This window comes from Muntiacus reevesi, chromosome 9, assembly GCF_963930625.1.
Source record: "Muntiacus reevesi chromosome 9, mMunRee1.1, whole genome shotgun sequence".
Lineage (NCBI taxonomy): Eukaryota > Metazoa > Chordata > Mammalia > Artiodactyla > Cervidae > Muntiacus > Muntiacus reevesi.
In genome coordinates, this window is record NC_089257.1 from 56,878,797 (window position 1) to 56,899,482 (window position 20,686).

Genomic DNA, 20,686 nt, shown 5'->3' on the forward strand with positions numbered 1-20,686 from the left:
GCAAGGGAGGTTGGGAAATAATATTTGATTTCCTACCCCTGTTGTAGCATGCTTACAGCTGCTAAGTGAACAAATCCACAGTAATACTTCAAAATTTTAATTGCTTCTCTTAACATTAATTATTTTAAAAACAGTTCTCATTTTATAAATTTTAAAATAATCTCCTCCAAACACTTCAGATTTCTTCCCCTTAAATCATGAATCCTAGAATTGACTAGAATCTAGTAGAATCTAGAAAAGTTCTACTTATATGTATCTTAAAAAAACCCTATAAAATCACTCAGCAGAGTAATGCTATTTTTCTAGAGATGGGGAAGAATTCCTATCTCTGTTGTTTAAATTGTAGGAAATATTTTTAAATGCTCTGGGGGATCCTTTTGTTGATGACTCTATATGTAACTGATATTGTGATAAGACAGGGATTCACATAGGATAAAACTTTTTAGATGTTGGACTGGGGTCAAATCAGAAAGTGATGGAGACAATGATATTGTACTTTTATGTGACAGAGAACAATACAACAGCAGTCGTATTGCATATGTGCTAAGTCACTTCAGTCATGTCCAACTCTATACAACCCTACCGGCTGCAGCCTGCCAGGCTCCTCTGTCCACAGGATACTCCAGGCAAGAATATTGGAGTAGGTTGCCATGCCTTTCTCCAGGGGATTTTCCTGACCCAAGGATGGAAACCGTGTCTGTTATGGTTGCATTGGCATGTAGGTTCTTTACCACTAGCACCACCTGGGAAACCTAGCAGTCATATTACAATACATTAAATATATCAAAGTAACACGTTTTACTGAAGAAGAAAAATGGCAACCCACTTTGGTGGAATCCCATGGACAGAGGAGTCTGGTGGGCTACAGTCCATGGGGTTGCAAAGAGTTGGACATGACTTAGCGACTAAACAATAACATGTTCTACACCTTAGGTTTATACAGTGTCATGTATCAAATATATTCAAGTAAAAAAATTAATTGGAGGAGAGCATAGAGAAATTTTTAAAAATACTTTTTTGGCATGAGTAGATAAGGGACAGATGTTAATGTAGATATACCTCAGTTTCCAACAAATTATAATTTATTAAAAATAGAATTGTTAGCCTAAGATTATTTATGGACATAAGGAATTCCAGTTGTTATAAGTGTTGGGCATTTATTACTGAGGGTTATTTCTTTTTTTTTTTTTTTTTCTTTTCATTTGGCTCGCAGTTTTCTTTTTTTTTTTTATGTCTTTTATTTTATTTTTTTTTTTTATTTTTCACTGGGTTTTGTCATACATTGATATGAATCAGCCATAGAGTTACCCGTATTCCCCATCCCGATCCCCCCTCCCACCTGAGGGTTATTTCTTAAAGAGTTGCTAATCGTATTCTTTCCAGCTCTCTTACAAAGTATTGGTCCTCTGTTTGATTTACCCCATTCATTTTTATATTGTTTCGATATTAAAAAGTCTTTGGCTTAGTTGACTTAGTAGTATGTATAAATAATTTGGAATTTTGTTTCACGTATGAATTTCCATGAAACATTTTATAGTATACTTGTTTTTATTTAGTTGTTAAGTCATGTCCAACTCTTTTGTGATCCCATGGACTGTAACCCACTATGCTCCTCTGTCTCTGGAATTTCCCAGGCAAGAATACTGGAGTGGGTTGTCATTTCCTTCTCTAGGGGAATCTTCCTGACCCAGGGATCAAACCTGTGCCTCCTGCATTGGCAGACGGATTCTTTACCACTGAGCCACCGGGAAGCCCTATAGCATACTTAGGTATATGTAATTAAAACCATATTTTCAAAGACAATAGTCCTCTATAATATTTGATTCTCACTGAAGGAAACTGAAATTTAGAAGTTTAGAAGTAGTGGTAAAAGATCTTTTTGAGAGATGGCTCTTTTTTTTTTAAACCAAGATTTGTTTACAACAGCATTTTTTCATGCTAATTGAACATATTTGTATTACCATAAATCTAAGAACAAGTCTGTTTTTCACATGAAAAAGAAAAAGAAAAAATTCGCGATAATGTGACCTTTTTTTAAGATAGTCAAACTAATAAAAGAGGTGATGAGAAATGTGTGTGTGTTTAAATATTTATTTATTTATTCTTTGGCCAGTTTGGGTGCTCGTTGCTGTGTGTGGGTTTGCTCTAGTTCTTGCTCATGGGCTTCTCATTGTGGTGGCTCCTCCTGCTGCTGAGCAGGGGCCTCAGGGTGCTTGGGCTTCGCTGGTTGGAGCACACGGGCTCAGTAGTTGCAGATTCTGGGCTCAGGAGCACAGGCGCAGTAGTTGTGGCTCATGCGCTTAGTTGCTCCGCAGCATGTGGGACCTTGGTGGGCCAGGGATGGAATCCATGTCTCCTGCATTGGCAGATGAATTCTTTACCACTGAGCCACCAGGGACAGCCAAAATGTGTTCTTTTAGGGAGAAATATTGACAAGTCTGGGCTTTCCTGCTGGCTCAATGGTAAAGAAACTGCCTGCAATGCAGGACACATGGGTTCAATCTCTGGGTCGGGAAGATCCCCTGGAGAAGGGCATGGCAACCCACTCCAATATTCTTGCCTGGAGAATCCCATGAACAGAGGAGCCTGGTGGGCTACAGTCCATGGGGTTGTAAAGAGTCGGACACAACTGAGCGACTAAGCACATTGACAAGTCTCGTTCTGGTTGGTGCCTAAAGTTTAATTTCTCTCTTATAGCTGTACAGTAAATAGAGAAGAAATTGAAAAAGAAGCAGTTAGCTGATGACTTTTATAATTTTCATGCAAGATTTGTGTCTCCTGAAAAAGCTGCTGGAGAAGATCATCTTTACCCTTAACCAAGTACGTCAACTTGATACTTTAATGCATTTGTTTGTTGGAATTGAGAGACTAAGGTGTATTCAGTAAAATGCAGAGTTCCTGTGGATGATAAAATGGAAGACTATAATGACAGCTTGTTTTCAAGGTACGCGATTTGAAGGAAATCAGATCTTTTCTTTGCTTTTTGTTTTTCCTTTAACACAATATCGTTAGCAGGACTTCAGTCTTTTCATACTGTTTTAATTAATCAATTAGTTAATGAAAATCCAACAACTTCGATCTAATAAATGGCAATTTTTTCCAGCTTTTAGCTTTTAAAATTTCGTATTGAGCTATAGTTGATTTACAGTATTATGTTAGTTTCAAGTATATAGCAAACTGATTTATATATATATATACACACACACTTTTTCAGATTCTTTTTCATTATAGGTTTTCACAAGATACTGAATATAATTCCCTGTGCTGTACAGTAAATCCTTGTTGTTTATCTGTTTTATATATAGTGTTATGTATCTGTTAATCCCATATTCCTGAGTTATCCCTCCATTCCTCTATTCCCCTTTGATAACCATGTTTGTTTTCTATGTCTGTGAGTCTGCTTCTGTTTTGTAAATAAGTTTATTTGTATTATTTTTTAGATTCCACATATGAGTTGTATAGTTATCTTTCTCTGATTTATTTCGCTTAGTATGATAATCTCTTGGTTCATCCATGTTGCTGCCGATGGCAATATTTCGTTCTTTTTTATGACCGAGTAATATTCCATTGTTATATATATATATATATATATATATATATATATATATTATACACACACACACACACACACACACACATATACACATATAGCTATATATATGCCACATCTTCGTCATCCATTCATTTGTTTATGGACACTTAGATTGCTTGGCTATTATAAATGGTGCTGCTATAATTTATTTGTTGTTTTTCATTAAAATTTTTTTATTGGAGTATAATTAATTTACAACATTGTGTTAATTTCAGGTGTACAGCAAAGTGAGTCAGTTATATGTATATCCACTCTTTTTTAGATTGTTTTCCTATATAGGCCATTACAGAGTGTTGAGTAGAGTTCCCTGCACTGTACAGTAGGTCCTTATTAGTTATCAATTTTATGTATAGTCGTGGGTATATGTCAATCTCAACCTCCCAATTTATCCCTCTATGCACATAACCCCTGGTAACCATAAGTTTGTCTTCTATGTCTGTTAGTCTGTTTCTGTTTTATAAATAAGTTCATTTGTATCATTTATTTAGATTCCACATATAAGTGACATCATTTGTCTTTATCTGACTAACTTCACTCAGTATGACAATCTGAAGTATGTCATACTTCAGTCTAGTATGACAACCTAGAGATTGTCATACTCTAGGTCCTTCCATATTGCTACAAATGGCATTATTTCATTCTCTTTTATGATTGTATAGTTATTATGAATTAGTAACCATAGTTAAAGAATTCAAGAACTGAGCCACAGCAAGCAGTAGCAGCAAGTGGTGAAGACACCAAATTGAAAAATTTGAACTTATGGTTGCCAGCACTACCAACCTGTTTATTGAGACAAAAACAAAGCAAAACCAATAAAACCTTTTATTACATTTTAGAAATTTAGGATTTCCCTCCAAATATTTCCTATTAGAATTATGTAGAAAAACACTTAAATTTCATGTTTCAGTTCAGTTCAGTTCAGTCGCACAGTTGTGTCTGACTCTTTGCAACCCCGTGGACTGCAGCACGCCAGGTTTTCCTGTTCATTACCAACTCCCAGAGCTTGCTCAAACTCAAGTCCATCGAGTCAGTGATACTATCCAACCATTTCATCCTCTGTCGTTCCCTTCTTCTCCTGCCTTCAGTCTTTCCCAGCTTCAGGGTCTCTTCCAATGAGTCAGTTCTTCACATCAGGTGGCCAAAGTATTGGTGCTTCAGCTTCAGCTTTAGTCCTTCCAATGAATATTCAGGACTGATTTCCTTTAGGATTGACTGGCTTGATCTCCTTGTAGTCCGAGGGACTCTCAAGAGTTTTCTCCAACACCACAGTTCAAAAGCATCAATTCTTCAGCACTCAGCTTTCTTTATAGTCCAACTGTCACATCCATACACGACTACTGGAAAAACCATAGCTTTGACTAGATAGACCTTTGTTGTCAAAGTGAAAAACAGAGGCTTTTTAATATGCTGTCTAGATTCGTCATAACTTTTCTTCCAAGGATCAAGCGTCTTTTCATTTCATGGCTGCAGTCACCATCTGCAGTGATTTTGGAGCCCCCCAAAATAAAACATTTCATGTTTACAGACGTCTATAATTTTCACAAATTTATTTTGTATTTTAATTGATATTAGTCATAGTCTGGATGATGCACCATGTACCAGCTTGGTCAGCCAGCCCTTGACTGTCATTACAGGCTCACCGTTCCAGTTGCCTTCCAAGCTCTGCCTGCCTGTAAACAAGGTGTTTTTTTTAAAAAAATAATTTTAAAAATAAGTTTTGTTTTGTTTATAATTTGTTTACAATCTACTATAAGCAATAGATATGACTTTTGCTGTGCAAATTTTCTCCCCTCTGGTTTTTTTTTTTTTTTTTTTGGCCACGTCACACAATTTATGGCAAATTAGTTTCCCAACCAGGATGAAACCCAGGCTCACAGTAGTGAAAGTGTCGAGTCCTAACCACTGGACCATCAGGGAATTCCTCCTCCTTTTGTTTTATCCTTAGTGATGAGTATGTTTCCTAAGACTGTCCAGGATTATGAAAATATATCTTGCAATTAAAGTGTTAGAATATTTCATTTTAAGGGACTGTTTACCCCCTCTCAGTGTCTATGTTGACAGCTTTGTACTTTCCTTCTTAATAAATCCTATTTGCTTGCAAAAAAAATTTCATTTTACAATTCTTGAAATTTTTAAATGAATAATTTATTTTCCATGTGATTTTAAAGTTCTAATTTTAAAGTTTCCTTGTCTGAGTGTTTTAAAAATAAGGGAGAAAAAAAAAATTCCATCTATTAGTATTCTTTGCCACCTCCCGGGAATCATTGTTTTAAAATGTTACTTTTAAATTTTAGTCCATTTAAAATGCTCTTTTTTAGTGATATGAGAATATGTGCCCTTTAATTAAATCCTTATCCTCACTTTAGAGTCCCTGCATATGGAGTAAGAAACGTGTGTTCGGCCTATGCCATTCTGTTTTTGTTTTGTTCCATGTGACTTTACCCATTGTGCTCTCCACTGTTACACTACATTTGTTAAAGTGATCTAAGTTTGCTTTACTTTTGAACTTTATCCTTTCTTTTCTTGGGATTGTTCCTTCATAAATATTTCCTTATTCGAATAGTGATATTTTACAGATTATTTCCTTTTTGAGACATATTTGCCATGTCCCTTGATGTTTTAAACATTTTTAATGGTAGTACTGAAGCACTTTTTCCTTCTTGTTCTCTAGCATTGAGTAAGGTATCTTAGAATTTGTATTTTTAACTCTTTCCCTGACTAAAACTCCACCCTAATCCTGTATTTATTTCTTGTTTCCTTTGATGTGTTTCATTCTCTGAAAACACATACACATCTCTGTTTCATTGAGAGTCAAGAATTGATCTTGGGGAAAAGAAAACCATGTTTGCAGAAAAGTCAGGTTTTCTAGGGCTCGTTAGGCAACAAGGCAATCTTCCTTGTGGTTTCTGAGCTCAGAGTGGTTTCTGAGCATTGCAGAGAGTGTTTCTACCCCTGAAGAAAGTCTCTGACTCATGAGTAGAGATGTCCTGACTTCCTCCCTTTAACAGAGTGAAACAGAAGGTTATGGAGCAAAAGCATCCATTCAGACTGCAGTAAATGTCCCTTGTCCAATTCTTTACATTTTTAATACCCTCCTTAAATAATAATAGTGTTTATGAAAATATTTTGTGCATTCCAACAGACATTTTCCATCTTACAGTTGTTAGTAAAGGAAAATAAGTATTTGGGGGAGCAGGAAGACCAGGACATAAATTTGACAATCTCTGATATGAAAAGAGGGGCTTCTCAGGTGGCGCTAGTGGTAAAGAGCCCACCTGCCAATGCAGGAGACTTAAGAGATGTGGGTTTGACCCCTGGGTCAGGAAGATGCCCTGGAGGAGGGCACGGCAGCCAGTGTTCATGCCTGGAGAATCCCATGGACAGAGGAGTCTGGCAGGTTACAGTCCATAGGGTCACAAAGAGTTGGACACAATTGAAGTGATTTAGCACATGCACTCACTGATTAGATGAGAAGTAGCATAGTGTATTGTTTCATTATTACTTTTGCCTGAATGATCTGAGTTTTAATTAAGTTCTTTCCTCTCTAAGTACTCTACCATTTTTCTACTGTTGTATTGACTTTTCCACTATTGTATTTCCAGTGCACCTCCTTAATCATTAGAGAAAGCTTAGAGGGATGCAGAAAGTTGTAGTATCATTGTTAGCCATCTTAAGGTTTCATGGCCACCATCTTCATGGCACTTATCTAGTATTTCAAACAAATTCTCCTCTTCCCTTGTAATCTCAAACTATTAATCTTTTCTCTAAGGAAGTCTGTTGTATTACTAATTAAAATTTGGAGGTGATTTTATTAAAACAGGATTAATTTTCTTTTCTTTCATTTATTTTTATTAGTTGGAGGCTAATTACTTTACAATATTGTAGTGGTTTTTGCCATACATTGACATGAATCAGCCATGGATTTACATGTATTCCCCATCCTGATCCCCTCTTCCACCTCCCTCCCCAACCCATCCCTCTGGGTCTTCCCAGTGCACCAGCCCTGAGCACTTGTCTCCTGCATCCAACCTGGGCTGGTGATCTGTTTCACACTTGATAATATACATGTTTCAATGCTATTCTCTCAGATCATCCCACCCTCGCCTTCTCCCACAGAGTCCAAAAGTCTGTTCTATACATCTGTGTCTCTTTTTCTGTCCTGCATATAGGGTTATCATTACCATCTTTTAAATCCCATATATATGCGTTAGTATACTGTATTGGTGTTTATCTTTCTGGCTTACTTCACTCTGTATAATGGGCTCCAGTTTTAAAACAGGATTAATTTTCAAAAAAATTATATTAAAGATAAAATAGAGGCTAATCTTTTAAGGACAACAATTTGAAGGCAGTTAATGATCAGAGTCGGAGAAGGCAATGGCACCCCATTCCAGTACTCTTGCCTGGAAAATCCCATGGACGGAGGAGCCTGGTAGGCTGCAGTTCATGGGGTCGCGAAGAGTCGGACATGACTGAGCGACTTCACTTTCACTTTTCACTTTCATGCATTGGAGGAGGAAATGGCAACTCACTCCAGTGTTCTTGCCTGGAGAATCCCAGGGACAGGAGAGCCTGGTGGGCTGCTGTCTATGGGGTCGCACAGAGTTTGACATGACTGAAGTGACTTAGCAGCAGCAGAATGACCAGAGTGACCTTCATTCATTTTCGATGGCTTTGGTGACTTACAGGTAGTTCAGTTTGCCCCTGTCAATCCAGTTTCAGGCCCCAAGAATGGACGGGCCCTAGAGGCTGAAAGAGCCAAGGGGGAGGAAGGAGCCCCCTTCCCACTGAAGATATTTCTTTCTCTGAGGTGGTTAATCCAGGATCTTATTAGCACATGAAAGTTCCAAGCCCTTGCAATTTTCAAAGTATCTTTATGTGTACCAATTTATATAGCCTCTAACTGAAAGTTCATAGTTTTGGAAGGAGTATGTGTTTATGTGTAAGCTTGTGCCTAAAACAGGTCCGGAGGGAAGACCATTAGTTATCTTGTGTCTTTTGAAAAAAACTGTCTTCTGGAATTAAAACATAAAAAAACTTTTTTTTCATTGTTGCCTTTTCTTCTCATGAAGGAGACCAATATTGCACAACCCATATTTTATCAATATTTATTATATTCTAAAAACCATTTAATAATGGTGGTTTATATATCCTATTTGAGGTCAAGATTATAAAGACCTTTTATTTGTTATAATTAATTTGGGGGGATTTTTTTGAAGTTTTCAAAAATTAAATGTTAAAAAATAACCTTTTATAAGTATGTGGCCATACTTCATACGTCAATTGTTCTATCAATTGTTCTTAAACTTTGGGAAGAAATTTTATTAGTTTGAAGTGTCCTCAGATGTAATTCTTCTTGGCTTATTTACATATTTGGGGCTATTTTTAAGACTACAAATAAATATTTGGATTTTAATTTGATAATAGGAAGACACAGAGACTTTATAAAACTTTGCTATATTTGAATTTGTTTTTTGGTTATATGTTGTAAGAATTCTTTCAGGGAAATATTTGTTGGAAAATATTATTCTGGTCATCATTTGTATAGGTTTATATTTAATTATAGGGCTTCCCTGGTGGCTCAGAGGTTAAAGCGTCTGCCTGCAATGCAAGAGACCCAGATTCAATCCCTGAGTCGGGAAGATCCCCTGGAGAAGGAAATGGCAACCCACTCCAGTATTCTTGCCTGGAGAATCCCATGGAGGGAGGAGCCTGGGAGGCTACAGTCCATGGGGTTGCAAAGAGTCGGACACGACTGAGCACTTTCATATATTTAATTATATTAAATGTAAAATCAGAAAAATATGTAGTATTTGTTGTAATTTTCTGGGAATTTGACAATATTGAAAGAATGAATTATTTGCAAAACATTAAAGTTGCAGAGTTCATGGAACCTCAGGGTCTTAGAAATTGTTTCCCTGGAAGGGACCTCTTCTCCTGTATTTCTTAGTAGACTTTTATCCAGTGATAGGATTGAAGTGGATATCATCTGGGCACTAGTGGTAAAGAACCTGCCTGCCAATGCAGGGGACATAAGAGAAGTGGGTTTGATTCCTGGGTCTGGGAGATTCCCCTGGATGAAGACATGTTAACCCACTCCAGTATTCTTGTCTGGAGCATCCCATGGACAGAGGAACCTGGCAGGCTATAGTCCACATGATTGCAAAGAGTCAAACACGACTGAAATGACTTAGCACTCACACATATGCTTCCAGGGACAGGACTGAAGTGAAAATCACAGTAGTTTCTAGGCTCTTGTCTTCAATATTGAAATCACCTAAGAGCTTCAGAAAAGAATGATTCCTGGGTCTCATCTCCAGAGACTGTGATTTCATTCTTCTGGAGTGTGATCTAGGCTTTGGAATTTTTGAAAGATCTTCAGGTGATTCTAATGTGCAGACCAGTTTGGGAACTGCTGGTAAATTATGTGGAAATCAACCAATATTAGAGAATCTACACTGGGGAGGAAAGCTGACCGATGTTATAAAGGTTCTATAAGCATTTAAATGTCTCTTCAGTTACCTGCTTCCCTGGTGGTTCAGCTGGTAAAGAATCTGCCTGCAATGTGGGAGATATGGGTTTGATCCCTGGGTTGGGAAGATCCCCTGGAGAAGGGAACAGCTACCCACTCTAGTATTCTGGCCTGGAGAATTCCATGGACTGTATAGTCCATGGGGTCACAAAGAGTTGGACTTGACAGAGCAATGTTCACTTTCAGTTACCTGCATGCACACACCAGTGTTTGTAACATGCAGGAAACATTTCCACCTAAATTCAAGAACAGTGACAAAGAATCTCTGATTATAGGGTAGAGGAAAGTTCTGGGGTCTGGGTGTTAGGACTTTGGTTATGTCTTTCTCCAACTATATGATTTTTTTTTTCCCCTCCTAGAGCCTGGAGAAAAAACTCTAAAGTTTAGACTGTGAGATTTTACTAATTTTACTAAAATTTCTCAACTTTTCCATTTGAAATCATTTCAGCTTTGCAAAAAACTTGCAAAAATAGTATATGCCTTTCACCTAGCTTCCTCAAATGTTAACACCTTAAGCAGAGTTAGTAAAATCAGGAAGTCAACATTAACATAATTTTATTAACTAATCTTCAAATTTTGTCAATTATCCCGCTAATACACTTTTGCTAGGTTAAAGAGCCAATTCAGGATCACACATTGCAGTTAGTTATATATATGGGTGGTTTGTTAACTCTGGAAGAAAAAAAAGCTTATCCAAAAAAGTTGCAACAGTAGGTCAGCTAATTCTAGAATGCCCTTCCCCTAGATATATCAGTTGTTAGCAGCTTGCCACGTTTGCCATCCAGCTCTCTCTCTCCAATTCTGATTTTTTACTGAAGCATTTCAGAAGTTTCAGACACTGTGATCCTTTACCCTAAATCTGTGAGTTAGCATCTCCTAAGAACAAGGACATTCTTTTATAATAACCGTCTTTTAAAAGTGGTCAAATTATCATCTTATTCAAATTCAGGAAATTTCCTGTAGACAAAAAATGTGGTCTGCCCCTTCAGTAAATAAAGAATGTTGCATTACCACCATCATCGGCCTCCATGGCTGCCCTCTGTGCAGCTGTGCACCTCGAGGGGAACTCTGGAAGGAGATAAACAGGATACCAGCCTTAGTGAGTTAAGGTGCTTATCAAAGGCTTGATTTCAATGAGCCAAGACTCTTGAATCTTTCCATACATAGAAAGGCACTAAATTCATTACTTGAGATGTATGGTTTTCTTTACTTAATGGGAATCTTTTGATATTCCAAGAAGCTGTCTCTTGGGCTTTAGTCCTCAGTAAGACCACTGATGGAGAAGGCAACGGCAACCCACTCCAGTACTCTTGCCTGGAAAATCCCATGGACGGAGGAGCCTGGTAGGCTGCAGTCCATGGGGTCACTAAGAGTCGGACACGACTGGACGACTTCACTTTCACTTTTCATGCATTGGAGAAGGAAATGGCAACCCACTCCAGTGTTCTTGCCTGGAGAATCCCAGGGATGGGGGAGTCTGGTGGGCTGCCGTCTATGGGGTCGCACAGAGTCGGACAGACTGAAGCAACTTAGCAGCAGCAGCAGCAGCAAGACCACTGAATAAAACACAATTCTCAATTTTTTGATTATGTGTTTTTTTCAGTTGACATTACAAAGTATTGATCTAACATCTGGTCCATATTCAGATTTCACCAATTGTCTCAATACTGTTCTTCATGGTTATTATTTATTTATTTGTAATCTAGGATTTAATCCAGAATCAAGCTTTGCATTTACCTGTCACATCTCTTTCATTTCCCTTTATCTAAAATGGCTCTTCAACCTTTCTTTGTCTTTCATGACATTGACACTTTTGAAAAGTACAGGCCAGTTATTTTATAGAATGGTCCTCAACTTGCATTTGTCTAGACCATTATTTCTCAAAGTATGTTCTATGACTGATGTTGTCTATACACCAGTGTCACCCAACAATGAGGGATCAACATAGAAACTGAAATTCGTTGTGCCTTTGAAAATAATTTTATGTTTGTTTTATAGTAAAAGTTAGAGGCTTAATTTTTATGTCTTTTGTTTTCATTTTTCTAAGAATTCATTTTTATTGTATTTTACAAAATATCAGTCCTCAATAGGTTGGATATTCTCTTTCTTTTTTTTTTTTAAACTTTTTCTTTTATGTTGGAGTACAGTCAATTAACAATGTTGTGATAGTTTCATGTGTCATCAAAGGGAATCAGTTATACATATACATGTATCTATTTTTCAGCATACTCCCTTCCCATTCAGCCTATCACATAACACTGAGGAGAGTTCCCTGTGCTATACCGTAGGTCCTTGTTGGTTATCCATTTAAAATACAGCAGTGTGTACTTCTTGATCCCAAATTCCCTAACTATCCCTTCTTCCCCCCATCCTTCACCCCTGCAACCATTAAGTTCATTCTCTACGTCTGTGAGTCTGTTTCTGTTTTGTAAATAAGTTCATTTGTATCATTTTTTTTTAAGATTCTGCATATAAGGGATGTTATACAATATTTTAGGTTGAATTTTTTTTTTTACAAAGGTCTTTTGTCTCAGTTATTTTGACAAACAGCGGTCTAGAATAGCCTTTTGAGGCTTAGGACTGTGCTTTAGTCACCTGAATCCATTACATTCAGACCATACCTGTCAGAGTTCAGTGAATGGTTGCCTGTGGGGTGACTTAAAATGACCATTCCTTTATTGGAGGGGCTTTTCTTATGCTGAGTTCAAATCTGTCTCTCCATAAATTCTACATAGGGACTTTACTTCTGCCTGCAAAAACATCATATAACATGTCTATGCATATCCTCAGGTGTTAGCTTTTTGAAGATTTAAAAACCTGAGACACATCTTAAAGCCTCAGTCTGCTTCAAGCAAAAGTAACTCCATTTCTTTTACCATTTGTAGTGATTAGGATTAAATTCTGCTGAAAATAAGAACACCTCAAATAAGAATGACTTACTGACTTTGTTTCTTGTGTTCCGCAAGTTCTGGGGTGTCATTCTAGGTCTGGTAGGGAAGTTTCACAAATCATCAGGGACCCAGCACCCCTCTATTTTGCTGTCACATTGTCCCCAGTGCGTGACTTCTGTGCTGTGGTTTAAGATGTCTGCTTGTGCTCTAGCTATTACATCTGCATTCCTTCCAGCAGACGAATGAAAGGGTAAAGAGCATATCCCTCCCTTTAAGGACATTTCCCAGAAATAACACAAAACACTTCCATTTATTGCACTCATCTCACACGCTAGTAAAATAATGCTAAAAATTCTCCAAGCCAGGCTTCAGCAATACGTGAACCATGAACTTCCAGATGTTCAAGCTGGTTTTAGAAAAGGCAGAGGAACCAGAGATCAAATTGCCAACATCCGCTGGATCATCAAAAAAGCAAGAGAGTTCCAGAAAAACATCTATTTTTGCTTTATTGACTATTCCAGAGCCTTTGGCTGTGTGGATCACAATAAACTGTGGAAAATTGTGAAAGAGATGGGAATACCAGACCACCTGACCTGCCTCTTGAGAAACCTGTGTGCAGGTCAGGAAGCAACAGTTAGAACTGGACATGGACCAACAGACTGGTTCCAAATAGGAAAAGGAGTACATCAAGGCTGTATATTGTCACCATGCTTATTTAACTTATATGCAGAATACATCATGAGAAATGCTGGACTGGATGAAGCATAAGCTGGAATCAAGATTGCCGAGAGAAATATCAATAAACTCAGATATGCAGATGATACCACCCTTATGGCAGAAAGTGAAGAAGAACTAAAGAGCCTCTTGATGAAAGTGAAAGAAGAGAGTGAAAAAGTTGGCTTAAAGTTCAACATTCAGAAAACTAAGATCATGGCATCTGGTCCCATCACTTCATGGCAAATAGATGGGGAAACAATGGAAACAGTGACAGACTTTATATATTGGAGCTCCAAAACCACTGCAGATGGTGATTGCAGCCATGAAATTAAAAGATGCTCCTTGGAAGAAAAGCTATGACCAACCTAGACAGTATATTGAAAAGCAGAGACATCACTTTGCCAACAAAGGTTCATGTAGTCAAAGCTATAGCTGTTCTAGTAGTCATGTATGGATGTGAGAGTTGGACTATAAAGAAAGCTGAGTGCTGAAGAATTGGTGCTTTTGAACTGTGGTGTTGGAGAAGACTCTTGAGAGTCCCTTGGACTGCAACGAGACCAAACCAGTCAATCCTAAAGGAAGTCAGTCCTGAATATTCATTGGAAGGACTGATGCTGAAGCTGAAACTCCAATATTTTGGCCACCTGATGTGAAGAACTGACTCATTGGAAAAGACCCTGATGCTGGGAAAGACTAAAGGCAGGAGGAGAAGGGGATGACAGAGAATAAGATAGTTGGATGGCATCACCGACTCAATGGGCATGAGTTTGAGCAAGCTCTGGGAGTTGGTGATGGACAGGGAAGCCTGGCATGCTGCAGTCCATGGGGTCGCAAAGAGTTGGACATGACTGAGCAACCAGACTGAACTGAACTGAACTTCCACTTATATTGCTTGGGTCAGAACTTCGTCATATGGCCATAGTGTGCTCCAAGAGAAGCTTGGAAATGTAGTCTTTTATTTTGGTGATCCCTGTAGTCAGGAAAAAAATTGGTGACTTTTCTAATGAAGAAGGAGAAAATAGTTATTGACTGACAAATAGCAGTCTCTGCCATTTTGTCCTTGTGTGCATGTCTTTTATTCAGTATTTTTATTTCTCATTGGATGTTTTCATGAATTTAAATACAGTTCCATGTTGTATGTGACTTCCAAAAACACATTGGACAAGTTGTGTCTTATATAAATGGCCTCAATATTAACTAGCATTTGAGGACCATGTCTCAACATGAGACATCTATGAATGTAAGCTCATTTCTTTTATTTATTCATGATAAAACCAATTTATTTATTTATGATAAAGCAATAACTTTATTACTAGTAAAGGCTAGATTTATGAGAAACTGAGATTTCTTACAATAAACTCCAGAATTATATACAGTCTTATACATCCCACTACAAGCTGTGCTGGACTACCACATAAGAGACAAATCTTTGCAAAAATGGTCCTGCTTGGAGCAGCAGAGAGAGCAAGTTCTCCCAGTGGGAACCTGGTTTCAGAAAGAGAAAGTGGGAGAAAATGGGGCCAGGCTATGTGAGTCAGTCATCAGAAAACCCTTCAGGAAGGCTGAGTGAGGCAAATCCTAGCTGTCAAGAGGAGTTGGGGATGGACAGCCTCTGTTCTGTCAAAGGGCTCTGAACAAAGTCATTCTCCTTTTTCTTTTCATAATCAATGGATCCTTGCATAGTATAACATGCCTTATTCTTTTATTTTTATTGGAATCTAATTTCTTTACGATGTTAAACTCATTTGTTTTAGAAACATTTGTGAAGCTTCTGCTGTGTGCTTTGGGATTGAATGAAAGACTGGCAAACACATTAGAAGATATGTTTTCTTGTGTGTTTTCAGGAATTCAAAGTATTTGAAACTGGAAAAGATGATAACATAAGTAAATTTATTTAATGTAAATTTGATTAACATTTAAATGCTAATAAAAATGGTGAAAGCTGCCAATTTTACTCTGCTTACTTTTTGAGGCAATTTCTCCAGTTTTGTACAGGGTGCTTTTTATATGTCACAACTGTGTACATTATTTTGGGCAGGTATAGGGATTTATCATAGATTTCCATAGAGGATGTTATTTAATGTCAGTAATACCAGAATCAAGATTGCTAGGAGAAATAGCAACCTCAGATATGCAGATGTACCACTCTAATGGCAAGAAGTAAAGAGGAACTTAAGCTCTTGATGAGGGTGAAAGAGGAGAGTGAAAAAGCTGACTTAAAACTCAACATTGCAGGGGGCGGTCCTAAGATGGAGGAGGAATACGACGGGGAGACCACATTCTCCCCCACAAATTCATCAAAAGATCATTTGATCGCTGAGCAAATACCACAAAACAACTTTTGAACGCTGGTGGAGGACACCAGGCACCCAGAAAGGCAGCCCATTGTCTTCGAAAGGAGGTAGGACAAAATATAAAAGATAAAAAGAGAGACCAAAGAGTTAGGGATGGAGACCCATCCTGGGGAGGGAGTCGTAAAAGAGGAGAAGTTTCCAAACACCAGGACACCCCCTCACTGGCGGGTCTGAGGGGAGTTTTGGAATCTCAGAGGGCATCATAATCGGGAGGAAAAAAATAAATAAAACCCATAGATTACACGCCTAACTGCAACTCCCAGCAGAGAAGTAGCACAGACGCTCATGTCCACTACCAGCAAGCGGGGGCTGAACATGGAGGTGCAGGCTGCATTGCTTAGGGTAAGGACCAGGCCTGAATGCGAGGGAAATCTGAGGGAGCTAATGTGAGACAGCAACCCAAACCATGTATCCCATGAGAAATTTAAAAAAAAAAAAAAGAGGAAAGGGAGAGAGAGAGAACTTTCCTGCGAAAAGCTCTAACCTAAGGTACTGCTGGGCCTGCTCACAGAACAAAGGACTGAGCGAATACCAGAAGAGAGTTAACTGGCTGAGGACTGGCCTATCCCCCGCCGGAGGTAGAGAGGCAGGTGGGCGACAGCCAGAGCTGGAAGGCAAGGGGCAAACTTGGCCCCAGGGATGGCATCCCCTACCAAACTGTGAGCGGGCTCGCAGTTGCTAACCAAGTCTTCCTGGGATCCTGGACGGTTGACATCTGCCAGGAGGGTTGCAGCCAGAGATCAGCTCCCCAGAGGAGACACACTGCACACCTAAGCTGGCGTTCCCGCTGCGCACCCAGGAAACAAGTGGCTGGGACTGGGGAGGTGATAAGATGCATCGTACCTGGGGAGAGCGCACTCACCAAGCATCTGGTCACCTGAACTGCTCGTATCAGGGAAGGGCACAAAACGCAGGCCCAACTGAGTCTGTGCCTTTGTGGAGCACCTGAGAACCTGAACCTGAGCAGTGTAGACCTGGGAAGTGCACACAACCCAGGGCCCACCTTAGACAGTTCCCGGCAGAGCAACCTGGAGCCTGAGCAGTGTAGACCGGGAAAGCACACATGCCATGAGCGGGGGCAAACCCAGTGTGGCCAAACATAGCAAGGACTCGCCACACATGCAGTGTTCCTTCTTCCCTGCAGCACAATTGAACAAGTGAGCCTAAATAAATGACCACCTTCACCCCCTTGTGTCAGGGCAAAGTTAGATACGGAGAGGCTTGCAAACAGAGGAAACCAAAATAAACAAAGAAGAACAGCTTTGGAAGTGACGGGTGCAACAGATTAAAACCCTGTAGTTAGCACTGGCTACACTGGAAGGGACCTATAGACCTTGAGAACTATAAGCTGGAACAAGGAACTATCTGAAACTGAACTGACCCTACACTGCCTTCAACAACTCCAGAGAAATTCCTAGATATATTTTACTATTACCATGTTTTAATTAAAAAAAAATTTTTATCTTTAAGTTCTTTATTACACCTTTGATTTTCATTTTTAAAACCTACTATTACCATGAAAAAAAAGACCCTATTTTTAAAGCAAATTTCATATATATATATATATATATATATTTATAACTTTTGCAATTTTATTTTGTTTTTTTTTTAATATTGTATTTTTGAGAGTCTAACCTCTACTCTAGATTTTTAATCTTTGCTTTTTAGTATTTGTTATCAATTCTGTACCTTTAAGAATTCAATCATCAGTTCCAGTTTTTACTTAGGAGTGTGATTACTGACTTGATTGCTCTCTCCCCTTTTGACTCTCCTTTTTCTCCCCCAGGTCACCTCTATCTCCTCCCTCCCCCTTCTCTTCTCTACTTAACTCTGTGAATCTCCTTGGGTATTCTGGGCTGTGGAGAACACTTAGGGAACTGATCACAGGCTAGATTGGTCTCTCTCTTCTTGACTCCCCCTCTCTCCTCCTGGTCACCTTTATCTGTTCTCACCTCCTCCCTCTTCTCTTCTTCATGTAACTCTGTGAACCTCTCAGGGTGTCCCCCATGGTGGAGAATCTTCTCACTATTAATCTAGATGTTTTATCATCAGTGCTGTATGGATGGAGAGGTCTTGGGCTGCTGTAAGAATAAGACTGAAAGCCAGAGGCAGGAGGCTTAAATCCAAAACTTGAGAATACCAGAAAACTCCTGACTCCAGGGAACATTAATCGACAAGAGCTCATCCAAAAGCCTCCATACCTATACTGAAACCAAGCTCCACCCAAGAGCCAACAAGTTTCAGAGCAAGACATACCAAGCAAATTCTCCAACAAAGCAGGAAAATAACCCTGAGCACAAAAAAACAGGCGGGCAAAAGTCATACCAAACCCATAGACACCTCAAAACTCACTACTGGACACTTCATTGTACTCCAGAGAGAAGAGATCCAGCTCCACCCACAAGAACACCGACGCAAGCTTCCCTAACCAGGAAACCTTGACAAGCCACTTGTCCAACCCCACCCTCAGGGAGGACCCTCCACAAGAAAGAGGAACCACAGACTCCCAGCATACAGAAAGGTCACCCCAAACACAGCAACCTAAACAAGATGAAAAGGCAGAGAAATATTCAGCAGGTTAAGGAACATCATAAAAGGCCACCAAACCAAACGAAAGAAGAGGCGATAGGGAGCCTAACTGAGAAAGAATTCAGAATAATGATAGTAAAAATGATCCAACATTTTGAAAACAAAATGGATTTACATTTGGAGTTATAATTTTGAAAATAAAATGGAGTTATTTATCAATAGTCTGGAGACAAGGATTGAGAAGATGCAAGAAAAGTTTAACAAGGACCTAGAAGAAATAAAAAAGTCAATCAATAATGAATAATGCAATAACTGAGATCAAAAGCACTCTGGAGGAAATCAACAGTAGAATAACTGAGGCAGAAGATAGGATAAATGAAGTGGAAGATAGAGTGGTGGAAATAAATGAAGCAGAGAGGAAAAAAGAAAAAAGAATTAAAAGAAATGAGGACAATCAGAGACCTATGAGACAATCTTAAATGCCCCAACATTCAAATCATAGGAGTCCCAGAAGAAGAAGACAAAAAGAAAGGCCATGAGAAAATACTTGAGGAGATAATAGTTGAAAACTTCCCTAAAATGGGGAAGGAAATAGCCACCCAAGTCCAAGAAACCCAGAGTCCCAAACAGGATAAACCCAAGGCAAAACACCACAAGACACATATTAATCAAATTAACAAAGATCAAACACAAAGAGCAAATATTAAAAGCAGCAAGGGAAAAACAACAAATAACCCACAAGGGGATCCCCATAAGGATAACAGCTGATCTTTCAATAGAAACTCTTCAGGCCAGAAGGGAATGGCAGGACATACTTAAAGTGATGAAAGAGAAAAACCTACAACCCAGAGTACTGTACCCAGCAAGGATCTCATTCAATATGAAGGAGAAATCAAAAGCTTTACAGACAAGCAAAAGTTGAGAGAATTCAGCACCACCAAACCAGCTCTTCAACAAATGCTAAAGAATCTTCTCTAGACGGGAAACACAGAAAAGGTTTATAAACTCAAACCCAAAACAACAAAGTAAATGGCAATGGGATCATACCTATCAATAATTACTTTAAATGTAAATGGGTTGAATGGCCCAACCAAAAGACAAAGACTGGCTGAATGGATACAAAAATAAGACCCCGATATATGTTGTCTACAAGAGACCCACCTCAAAACAAGGGACACATGCAAACTGAAAGTGAAGGGCTGGAAAAAGATATTTCAGGCAAATAGAGACCAAAAGAAAGGAGGAGTCACAATACTCATATCAGATAAAATAAACTTTAAAATAAAGGCTGTTAAAAGGGACAAAGAAGGACACTACATAATGATCAAAGGATCAATCCAAGAAGATATAACAATTATAAATTATATGCACCCAATATAGGAGCACTGCAATATGTAAGGCAAATGCTAATAAGTATGAAAGGGGATATTAACAATAACACAATAACAGTGGATAGATCAACACAATAACACCTATGGATAGATCAACTAAACAGAAAATTAGCAAGGGATCACAAACTTTAAATGATACAATGGACCAATTAGACCTAATTGATATCTATAGGACATTTCACCACAAAACAATGAATTTTACCTTTTTCTCAAGTGCACATGGAACTTTCTCCAGGATAGATCACATCCTGGGCCATAAATCTAGCCTTGGTAAGTTCAAAAAAATTGAAATCATCCCAGGCGTCTTTTCTGACCACAATGCAGTAAGATTAGATGTCAATTACAGAAGAAAAATTATTAAAAATTCCAACATATGGAGGCTGAACAACATGCTTCTGAATAGTTAATAAATCACAGAAGAAATAAAAGAAATCAAAATGTGCATAGAAATGAATGAAAATAAACACACAACAACCCAAAACCTATGGGACACAGTAAAAGCAGTGTTAAGAGGAAGGTTCATAGCAATACAGGCTTACCTCAAGAAACAAGAAAAAAGTCAAATAAATAACCTAACTCTACACCTAAAGCAACTAGAAAAGGAAGAAATGAAGAATCCCAGGGCTAGTAGAAGGAAAGAAATCTTAAAAGTTAGGGCAAAAATAAATGCAAAAGAAACA

The 20,686-nt window shown here is 38.5% G+C and overlaps 1 protein-coding gene across 2 annotated transcripts in view; it reads left to right on the plus strand.

The window, feature by feature from the left end:
- The window catches only part of NUCB2 (nucleobindin 2), a 69,252-nt gene that overhangs the window by 43,815 nt on the left and 4,751 nt on the right, over positions 1 to 20,686 (plus strand). The window contains exons 15-16 of one of the 2 annotated variants that reach the window (XM_065944392.1): positions 2,698 to 2,944; positions 15,968 to 16,133. The gene's annotated coding sequence lies outside the window, so the exon portion shown is untranslated. The remainder of the gene's footprint in view (positions 1 to 2,697; positions 2,945 to 15,967; positions 16,134 to 20,686) is intronic. The other variant, XM_065944393.1, reaches the window with a different exon arrangement.